The 12,500-nt window shown below is 33.3% G+C and overlaps 1 protein-coding gene across 1 annotated transcript in view; it reads right to left on the reverse strand.

Annotated features, from left to right (window-relative positions):
* fstl4 (follistatin-like 4) overlaps positions 1-12,500 on the reverse strand; it is a 375,104-nt gene that overhangs the window by 47,577 nt on the left and 315,027 nt on the right. The gene's annotated exons all lie outside the window — the stretch shown is intronic.

Consider the following 12,500-nt stretch of genomic DNA (forward strand, 5'->3'; position numbering starts at 1 on the left):
CTGCAAATGATGTGTTGTTGTTGTGTGTCGGTGCTGTCCAGAGCTCGGCAGAGTAACCGTGTAATACTCTTCCATATCAGTAGGTGGCAGCCTACTTTGTAAATAAATGATAAATGGGTTGTACTTGTATAGCGCTTTTCTACCTTCAAGGTACTCAAAGCGCTTTGACACTACTTCCACATTTACCCATTCACACACACATTCACACACTGATGGAGGGAGCTGCCATGCAAGGCGCTAACCAGCACCCATCAGGAGCAAGGGTGAAGTGTCTTGCTCAGGACACAACGGACATGACGAGGTTGGTACTAGGTGGGGATTGAACCAGGGACCCTCGGGTTGCGCACGGCCACTCTTCCACTGCGCCACGCCGTCCCGTCGGAAACAGCGGAAGGCAGGGTGCAGGTTAAAAGGTGTCTAATGCTAAAAGCAAAAATAAACCAAAGGTGAGTACCCCTAAGAAAAGGCATTGAAGCTTAGGGATGGCTGTTAGAATCATTGTTTCTAAATGATCACAAAAACTTTATGTTACATTGAGGGTCTGGTGAGAAGACAAAAGCTGTCTTTGAAACCTACCAAGAGTAAGGCTCGTAAAACTCCACTGTGTAGGAGGGGAAAGCAAGATTAAGGTGTTCTTTCGTGTATAGTAATCAACAGAAAGATATTGTTCTAACCCAAGGACTTCAAAGCGGAGAGAAGACAGGATCTGCCCAATTTCCAGACGACCTCTTTTTGAACCTCCTTTTTGAACTATTTTATGGACCTCTTTTGGAACTATTTTACGAACTCTTTTCGAACTGACCTTTTCTGTGAATTGTTTACGACCTTTTCTGTGAACTTTTTGCGACCTTTGTCCTTTGGAAACAGCGGTGGCCATGTGGTCAGGGAGGGTCCAAAATAAAAGGAGGAGGCGTGCAATCTTTTGGGAGAGCGTGCTGAGATACTGTGTAAGGGTACAGTGTACAGACGACTCTCCTCAATATTGAGTCCAAGTCTCTGTTTAATTATTTGCCTCTTGTCTTGTTTAAAATATGTCATCAGTGTTTGAAAATGACAATGACTATGTAGAACAAAACTAAAACTGAACTGGCTGCAAAGTAAACAAAAACAGAATGCTGGACGACAGCAAAGACTTACTGTGGTGCAGAGACGGCGTCCACAAAGTACATCCGAACGTGACATGACAATCAACATTGTCCCTGTCACGACTTGGACTATGGTGCAGTTTCCTGCGTGGATTGTTTTCCCGAGATGCATAACAATTGGACCGGACATGACGTGAAGGTAAATACATGATTTAATGATTTCTCTCAAAAGTGTTAAACAAAAGGCGGTGACACAAAACTGGCTAAAGAACAAAAACTACACTTAACGTAGACTATGGGCAAGAAACAAAAGACTCGCTAAACGTGACATGAATAAACCAAATAATTACTTGGAAAAGCATGGAACTATGGCATGGAATGAGCATAATCAGAGTGATGACGCCAGGCCGACTACCTGGCAACTACAGGATTAAATAGTCCTGTGATGATTTAAAACAGGTGCCTGAGTCCAACACGTGAGACGGGTGAAATTAATGGTCGTCATGGTAACAAAACAAACAAGGATGCGTAAAAAACAGGAACTCATGGAGTTTTAACCAAACTGAACTAGACATGATCACAAAAAAGAAGGATAAAAACAACTGAAATATTCTTGATTGCTAAAACAAAGTAGATGCGGGGAATATCGCTCAAAGGAAGACATGAAACTGCTACAGGAAAACACCAAAAAAAGGGAAAAAGCCACCAAAATAGGAGGGCAAGACAAGACCTACACACAGGAAAACAGCAAAAAAGTCCAAATAAGTCAGGGTGTGATGTGACAGGTGGTGATTAACACCTACTTTGAGACAAGAGCTATAGTGATGCATGCTTGGTGATGGTTTGAAGTCATATCCAACAATTGCGACAACAACTTTTTACTGTCAACTGAGTTTTGTTTTTTAATGATTTCTGCTGGTGGTGTGCCTCTGGATTTTTTTCAATGCAAAAAATGTGCCTTGGCTCAAAAAAGGTTGAAAAACACTGCTTTATAGATAGATAGATAGTACTTTATTGATTCCTTCAGGAGAGTTCCCTCAGGAAAATTATAATTCCAGCAGCAGTGTACAGAATTGAGATCGAATTTAAAAGTAAAAAGTAAATAATGGGGGAATAAACGGAAACAAAATAGAAAAATATTACAATAAGAACAAAAATAAAAAGCAACAATGAGAATAAAAATATAACAGTAAAATAAGAATATAACAAGAGAAACTAGGCAGTAGAGACCATGTTTTGAAAAAGTATTGCACTTATCGCACCGATGCTGACATACGCTTGTGTGAAGATGGCCCCCCTATTATTGTAAATATTAAAATAACACAGCCGGTCCTTTGTTTGTACTGTAAAAATATTTTCTATTAAAGTTTTATAGTTTTAATAGTCAGTAACAATCTCCCCACTCTTGTTCCACTCGTTTGTGCTGCAATTTTTCTTTTGTAAAACTATTATGGTTTTTATGGCATTAAAGTTTTATAGTTTTTTTTGTTTTTTTTAATAAATATGCTATTAGTCATAACCAGAACTATAACATGAAAACGATAATAGTTAGACAAAACATTTTTGCAGGACGAACAAATGGGGACATTTTGACAAGGTGGGGGTAAGGAGGGGACTGGTTGTAAATTAATTAATATAACGTTGATAAGATTTTTTTTAAATATATATCAGTTAATAACAATTATAACAGACAAAAACAAAAATTGCAGCACAAACGTTTAGGACAAGTTTGAGGAGGATGGTTATGATTGACAAAACATTAACAACATGAAAACTATGAAGCGATAATAGTATAAAAACTATAATAGTTACACCCAAAAATTTGCAGTACAAACAAATGGTGGGGAGGCTGTTTATGAATAATAATATGTTAATAACACAAAACTTATAACAGTTGGACAAAAAAATAATCAGCACGATTGGGACACGTTGGAGGAGCTTTGGACAAGGTTATGAATAATACAAGGTTTATAACATAAAAACTAACACTATAACATGTTAATAACATAACTATAAAACGTAAATAACATACGAACTATACAACCTAACATAAAAACTCTAAAAGATTAATAGCATTAAAACTATAATAGGTTAATAACATAAAAACTCTAAAAAGTTAATAACATAAGAACTATCCAACGTTAACATACACACTATAAAAGGTTAATAAAAGAAAAACTATAAAAGATTAATAACATGAAAACTATTAAAAGTTAACATAACTATGAAACATTAAGATATAAAAACTATAAAACGTTAATAATATAAAAACTATAAAACGTTAACATGAAAACTATAAAAAGTGAATAACAAAAACTATAAAACGTCAATAACATGAAAACTACAATAGTTACTAACATAAAACGTAAATAACACAACAACTATAAAAGGTTAATAACATAAAAACTGTAAAACGTTAACATGAAAACTATATACAAGTTAACATACAAACTATAAAACGTTAATAACATGAAAACTATAAAAAGTTAATAACATAAAAACTAAAAAACATGAACATACAAACTATAAAAGGTTGATAACATAATTATAAAAGGTTAATTGGCATGTCTTGGTGATCATGTTTAGTTTGGCTATGTTCTGTTTGGTTTTTGCACTCTGTCAGTTACTGTTTTTTCACTCCCTGTTTTGTTTCCATGACTACCAATCAGTTCACCTGTCCTCACGACTCACGCACCTGATTAATTTGAACTCACGCACCTGTTTTCAATCACCACATGACTATTTAAGCCTGTCATTTTTTGTTGGTCGGCGTGGCGACATCACATTCCTGCTCTGCACTCTTGACACGCTGCTTACTCTGTCCAGGTCATAGTTCATGCTGCTCTTTTCTTGCCACGTAAGTTTTTTTTGTTTATTCAAGCCACTGTTTTGTACCTCCGCTGTGAGCGCCTTTTGTTTGTTCCTTTTTTTTAAATCTATTATTAAATCATGTATTTAACTTCACGCCATGTCCGGTCCAATTCTTTTGCACCATGGGAAAACAAACCACGCCAAAGTCCAAGTTTTGACATTAATAACATAAAAACTATCAAACGTTAACACAAAAACTATAAACTTGAACATGAAAACTATAAAACTTTAACAACATAAAAACTGTACAACATTACCATAAAAAAAACTATACAACATTAACATAAAAACTATAAAAGTTTAATAACATAAACACTATAATAGTCACTAACATAAAAACTATAAAACGCAAATAACACTTTAAAACGTTAACACAATAATTATAAAACTTTAATATCTCGAAAACTATATATATATTAATAACATAAAAACTGTACAACATTACCATAAAAACTATACAACATTAACATAAAAACTAAAAGAGGTTAGTAACATAAAAACTATAAAACGTAAATAACCTAAACACTATAAAACGTTAATAACACAAAGACTATAACACTTTAATAACTCGAAAACTGTACATATTAAAAACATAACAACTATACAACATTACCAAACAAACTATAAAAGGTTAATAACATAAAAATTGTATTAGTTACTTACATAAACACTATAAAACGTAAATAACACAAACACTATAAAACGTTAGTAACACAAAAACTATACAACTTTAAAAACTCGAAAACTATACATGTTAATAACATAAAAACTATACAACATTAACATAAAACTATAAAACGTTAACATATACACTATAAAACTTTAATAACTCAAAAACTATACATGTTAATAACATAACAACTATACAACATTACCATCAAAACTATAAAAGGTTAGTAACATAAAAACTATACAACATTAACATAAAAACTAAAAGAGGTTAGTAACATAAAAACTATAAAACGTAAATAACCTAAACACTATAAAACGTTAATAACACAAAGACTATAACACTTTAATAACTCGAAAACTGTACATATTAAAAACATAAAAACTATACAACATTACCAAACAAACTATAAAAGGTTAATAACATAAAAATTGTATTAGTTACTAACATAAACACTATAAAACGTAAATTACACAAACACTATAAAACGTTAGTAACACAAAAACTATACAACTTTAAAAACTCGAAAACTATACATGTTAATAACATAAAAACTATACAACATTAACATAAAACTATAAAAGGTTAACATATACACTATAAAACTTTAATAACTCGAAAACTATACATGTTAATATCATAACAACTATACAACATTAACATAACTATAAAAAGTTAACATAGAAACTATACAACATTAACATAAAATTATAAAAGGTTAACAACATAAAAACTATAAAAGGTTAAAAACAAAAACTATACATGTTAACAACATAAAAACTATAAAAGGTTAACAACATAAAATCTATAAAACGTTAAAAACGTAAAAACTATACATGTTAACAACATAAAAATTATAAAACGTTAACATAAAACTATACATGTTAACAACATAAAAACTATACATGTTAACATAAAAACTATAAAACGTTAAAAACTTAACTATACATGTTAACAACATAAAAACTATAAAAGGTTAATAAACTATAAAAGGTTAACATAAAAACTATAAAAGGTTAATAACATAAAAATTATACAACATTAACATACAAACTATAAAACTTTAATAACATAAAAATTATAAAAGGTTAACATAAAAACTATAAAAGGTTAACATAAAAACTATAAATGGTTAATAACATAAAAACTATACATGTTAACAACATAAAAACTATAAAACGTTAAAAACGTAAAAACTATACATGTTAACAACAAAATCTATAAAAGGTTAATAACATAAACTATAAAAGGTTAACATAAAAACTATAAAAGGTTAATAACATAAAAAGTATACAACATTAACATACAAATTATAAAACTTTAATAACATAAAAACTATAAAAGGTTAACATAAAAACTATAAAAGGTTAACATAAAAACTATAAATGGTTAATAACATAAAAACTATACATGTTAACAACATAAAAACTATAAAACGTTAAAAACCTAAAAACTATACATGTTAACAACAAAATCTATAAAAGGTTAATAACAAACTATAAAAGGTTAACATAAAAACTATAAAAGGTTAATAACATAAAAAGTATACAACATTAACATACAAACTATAAAACTTTAATAACATAAAAACTATAAAAGGTTAACATAAAAACTATAAAAGGTTAACATAAAAACTATAAATGGTTAATAACATAAAAACTATACATGTTAACAACATAAAAACTATAAAACGTTAAAAACCTAAAAACTATACATGTTAACAACAAAATCTATAAAAGGTTAATAACAAACTATAAAAGGTTAACATAAAAACTATAAAAGGTTAATAACATAAAAAGTATACAACATTAACATACAAACTATAAAACTTTAATAACATAAAAACTATAAAAGGTTTACATAAAAACTATAAAAGGTTAACATAAAAACTATAAAAGGTTAATAAAATAAACATAAAAACTATAAAAGGTTAATAACATAAAAACTATACATGTTAACAACATAAAAACTATAAAACGTTAAAAACGTAAAAACTATACATGTTAACAACATAAGAACTATAAAAGGTTAACATAAAAACTATAAAAGGTTAATAACAAAACTATAAAAGGTTAATAACATAAAAACTATAAAAGGTTAATAAGATAAAAAACTATAAAAGGTTAATAACATAAAAACTATAAAAGGTTAATAACATACAAACTATAAAAGGTTAATAACATAAGGGTTCATGTCTTTTTTTGTTCGTATTTTAGTGTTGTGTTAACATTTTAGATGAAAATCCATTTAAAAAGCATCCAAAACGGCTTAAAAATCTAAAAGTGAGCATGCAGGATGTGGTCTGGGAGGGAGAGGGGGTCATGTGACCTCAGGCGGCGTGCAGCCAATCAAGGTGTGAGAGGATGTGAAAGGTTTTTCATTGATGGTGTCTCACTTTGGGGACAAAGGCCTTCGAAAAAAACATGCCAGGGTATATGAAGTCCGGGCGTCGCGTTTGCAGACTTAAACTAATTTGTAAAAGTGACACTCATTTGGCGACACATATACAAAGACGAGACTCCAGAGCGAGAGCGCTCGTTAACCTTTTACTTCATCAAAACACACACTTCGGGAAATAAAAGGAGTTCTCTGAAGATGGACGCCTGCACACTCTCCGAATAATCCAATTCTAATTTCTTGTATTGAAGTTTTGCACTTTGAGATGGGAAACATCACAAAGTCTCACCCGGGCGCTTTTTTTCCTCTCTCTCTCTAATCAATAAAAAGGCCCCCACTGTAATTTATTTGTCCTGCAACTGTCATCGCCGCCACTTACATGCAAACAACACAAATAAGTGTGCTTATTTCTATCAAAGACAAATGCATTATTCATTACGAAGCACAGCAATTCCCCCTGCAGACACTTGACTGCTCCTCGCTCTGATGCAGGGGTGTCCAAACTTTGTCCAGCGAGGGCCGCATGAATAAAGCTTGAGGATGGTTTGTCGGGACCCCGATCCGCAGAGCACAGCGGGAGGCAGTGTGCAGGTAAAAAGGTATGTAACCATACTTGCCAACCCTCCCGAATATTCCGGGAGACTCACGGATTTCAGTGCCTCTCCCGAATATCACCCGGGACAACCTTTCTCCCGAATTTCTCCCGATTTCCAGCCGGACAACAGGCACGCCCCGTCCAGGTCCATGCGGACCTGAGTGAGGACAGCCTGTCGCTTTTCCTCCATATAAACAACGTGCCGGCCCAGTCACGTCATAACATCTACGGCTTTTGGAGAGTGCACAACTGCGCACACAACAAGAAGGAGACTAAGCAAAACGAATAAGAGAGAATCATGGCGACGACGAGTGACAGAGAATAGAACGAGGATGGACAATTCAACCCTAAACTCACTCCTCTCCTGCAAATTAAATTTCACAGATGCTGCCCATACCTATGCTCCTTCAAAGGCTGTGCTACTGGCTGCAAAGCATTGCACTTCCAAATACTGTCATGACGTGGACTATGGAGCAGCTTGCGGCGAGGCTTTCGCGGCTCGCTCTGGGATTGCTTTCCCAAGATGCAAGACGACTTGACTGGACAATGCGTGAAGGTAAATACATGTTTTAATTTATCTATGAAAAGTGCAAACAAAAGGCGCGCACAAGGTGGAGAACAAACTTGGCTATGAAAACAATAAACTGGCACAAAGGCAAAACTATGAACATAAAACAAACAACACTTACTGTGGGCATGAGCGGAGCATGGAATTAACATCAGCGTGAAATTAGGAACAGGCATGCGTAGTAGAGGTATCAGAGGTAATGTCGCCAGGCCGATTCCCTGGCAACGACAGGCTTAAATAATAATGTCACATGATTAACAACCGGTGCGTGAGTCCAAAACACGAAACAGGTGAAAACTAAAGGGTTGACATGGTAACCAAACAATGGAGCGTAAACAGGAACTAAAAAGAGTCTTAAACCAACAGGACGCAACTAAACAAAACATGATCACAAAGACATGACAAATACAACAATGAGTAGAGGAGTGTTATGTGTATGTATATGTGTAAATAAATGAACACTGGAATTCAAGTATTTCTTTTATATATATAAATAAAATAAAATTAAAAAAAATATATATATAGAACTAGAATTCACTGAAAGTCTAGTATTTCTTTTATTTATATACAAACCCCGTTTCCATGAGTTGGGAAATTGTGTTAGATGTAAATATAAACGGAATACAATGATTTGCAAATCCTTTTCAACCCATATTCAATTGAATGCACGACAAATACAAGATATTTGATGTTCAAACTCAAACTTAATTTTTTTTGTGCAAATAATAATTAACTTAGAATTTCATGGCTGCAACACGTGCCAAAGTAGTTGGGAAAGGGCATGTTCACCACTGTGCTACATCACCTTTTCTTTTAACAACTCTCAATAAACGATCGGGAACTGAGGAAACTAATTGTTGAAGCTTTGAAAGTAGAATTCTTTCCCATTCTTGTTTTATGTAGAGCTTTAGTCGTTTAACAGTCCGGGGTCGCCGCTGTCGTATTTTACGCTTCATAATGCGCCACACATTTTAGATGGGGGACAGGTCTGGACTGCAGGCGGACCAGGAAAGTACCCGCACTCTTTTTTTACGAAGCCACACTGTTGTAACATGTGCTGAATGTGGCTTGGCATTGTCTTGCTGAAATAAGCAGGGGCGTCCATGAAAAAGACGGCACTTAGATGGCAGCATATGTTGTTCCAAAACCTGTATGTACCTTTCAGCATTAATGGTGCCTTCACAGATGTGTAAGTTACCCATGTCTTGGGCACTAATGCACCCCCATACCATCACAGATGCTGGCTTTTGAACTTTGCGTCGATAACAGTCTGGATGGTTCTCTTCCCCTATGGGTTGACACAATGTCGAATATTTCCCAAAAAAATTTGAAATGTGGACTCGTCAGACCACAGAACACTTTTCCACTTTGCATCAGTCCATCTTAGATGAGCTCGGGCCCAGAGAAGCCGGCGGGGTTTCTGGATGTTGTTGATAAATGGCTTTCGCTTTGCATAGTAGAGCTTTAACTTGCACTTACAGATGTAGCGACCAACTGTATTTAGTGACAGTGGTTTTCTGAAGTGTTCCTGAGCCCATGTGGTGATATCCTTTAGAGATTGATGTCGGTTTTTGATACAGTGCCGTCTGAGGGATCGAAGGTCATGGTCATTCAATATTGGTTTCCGGCCATGCTGCTTACGTGCAGTGATTTCTCCAGATCGAACTGAACTTTTTGATGATATTACGGACCGTAGATGTTGAAATCCCTAAATTTCTTGCAATTGCACTTTGAGAAACGTTGTTCTTAAACTGTTTGACTATTTTCTCACGCAGTTGTGGATAAAGGGGTGTACCTCGCCCCATCCTTTCTTGTGAAAGACTGAGCATTTTTTGGGAAGCTGTTTTTATACCCAATCATGGCACCCACCTGTTCCCAATTAGCCTGCACACCTGTGGGATGTTCCAAACAAGTGTTTGATTCCTCAACTTTATCAGTATTTATTGCCATCTTTCCCAACTTCTTTGTCACGTGTTGCTGGCATCAAATTCTAAAGGTAATGATTATTTGCAAAAAAATAAAAAAAGTTTATCAGTTTGAACATCAAATATGTCATATCTTTGTAGCATATTCAACTGAATATGGGTTGAAAATGATTTGCAAATCATTGTATTCCGTTTATATTTACATCTAGCACAATTTACCAACTCATACAGAAACTGGGTTTGTATAAGAAATACTTGAATTTTAGTGAATTCTAGCTATAAATATACTCCTACCCCCTAAATCCCCCCCCCAATCTCCCGAATTCGGAAGTCTCAAGGTTGGCAAGTATGTATGTAACGCTTAAACCAAAAATGAACAAAAGGCTAGGAAAAGGCACCGAAGCACAGGGATGGCTATGCAAAACAAAAGTCAAATTGAACTGGCTACAAAGTAAAACAAAAACAGAATGCTGGACGACGGCAAAAACTTACAGCGTGTGGAGCAGGGACGGAGTCCACAAAGTACATCCGTACATGACATGACAATCAACAATGTCCCCACAAAGAAGGATAGCGTACACACAACTGCGAAAACAGGGGAATAGCACTCAAAGGAAGGCGTGAAGCTGCTACAGGAGAACACCAACAAAGCAGGTAGAGTCACCAAAATAACAGCGCAAGACAGGAACTAAAGCACCACACACAGGAAAACAACAACAAACTCCAAAAAAAGACAACCTGGTGGAGTTTCATTTTTTAACCTTTTCTGCTGGTGGTGTGCCTCCGTATTTATTTTAGGAAAAAAATGTGCCTTGGCTCAAAAAAGGTTGAAAAACACTGCGTTAAGTACCAAGACCAATACAATATAGGTCAATATATGTACCTTATTTTCCGGACTATAAGGCGCACTTGAAATTATTTTTTTCCTCTCAAAACTCGACAGTGCGCCTTATAACCCGGTGCACCTAATGTAAGGAATACGTTTGGTTGAGCTTACCGACCTCGAAGCTATTTTATTTGGTGCATGGTGTAATGATAAGTGTGACCAGTAGATGGCAGTCAAACATAAAAGATAAGTGTAGGCTGCACTATGATGGCAATATGACTCAAGTAAACACCGACATTTTAGATGTTCCATTGAAAATATAGAACATTACACGCGGCGCTCAAAAATCGAGCAAAATTTTTTAGTACGACTTTGGTAAAATTAATCATCTTCCGATATTGATACTGGAGCCTTCAGTATCAGCCGAATCCGATATCAATCTAATCGTTGGATGATTTAGTCATGTGGAATGCTAAAATTGGTTTGATCAAGTGAAATGAGTTAAATAGAACAATAGGTAGCTATGAAAACACTAACATACCCTACTTTCCGGACTTAAGGCGCACTTAAAATCCTTTTTATTTTCTTAAAATTCAACAGTACACCTTATTACCCGGTGCGCCTAATGTAAGGAATGCATTTGGTTGATCTTACCCACCTGGAAGCAATTTAATTTGGTACATGATAGATTAAATTGCTTCCAGGTGGGTAAGCTCAACCAATAATAGTTACTAACATAAAAACTATCAAACGTTAACACAAAAACTATAAAACGTGAACAACATGAAAACTATAAAACTTTGATAACATAAAAACTATACAACATTAACTTAAAAACTATAAAAGGTTGATAACATAAAAACTATAAAAGGTTAATAACATAAAAACTATAAAAGGTTAATAACATAAAAACTATAAAAGGGTAATAACATAAAAAGTATACAACATTAACTTAAAAACTATAAAAGTTTAATAGCATAAAAACTATAAAACATTAACATAAAAGCTATAAAACGTTAACATAAAAACTATAAAAGGTTAATAACAAAAACTATAAAAGGATAATAACATAAAACTATAAAAGGTTAATAACATAAAAAGTATACAACATTAACTTAAAAACTATAAAGGTTTAATAGCATACAAACTATACAACATTAACATAAAAACTACAAAACGTTAACATAAAAACTATAAAAAGTTAATAACATAAAAACTACAAAACGTTAACATAAAAACTATAAAAAGTTAATAACATAAAAACTATAAAAGGTTAATAACATAAAACTATAAAAGGTTAATAACATAAAAGTATACAACATTAACTTAAAAACTATAAAAGTTTAATAGCATAAAAAGTATACAACATTAATATAAAAACTATAAAACGTTAACATAAAAACTATAAAAGGTTTATAACATAACTATAAAAGGTTAATAACATAAAAAGTATACAACATTAACATACAAATTATAAAACTTTAATAACATAAAAACTATACAACATTAACATAAAAACTATAACATGCTAATACAATAAAAACTATACAACATTAATATAAA

The sequence above is a fragment of the Nerophis lumbriciformis genome, linkage group LG03 (assembly GCF_033978685.3).
Source record: "Nerophis lumbriciformis linkage group LG03, RoL_Nlum_v2.1, whole genome shotgun sequence".
Classification (NCBI taxonomy): domain Eukaryota; kingdom Metazoa; phylum Chordata; class Actinopteri; order Syngnathiformes; family Syngnathidae; genus Nerophis; species Nerophis lumbriciformis.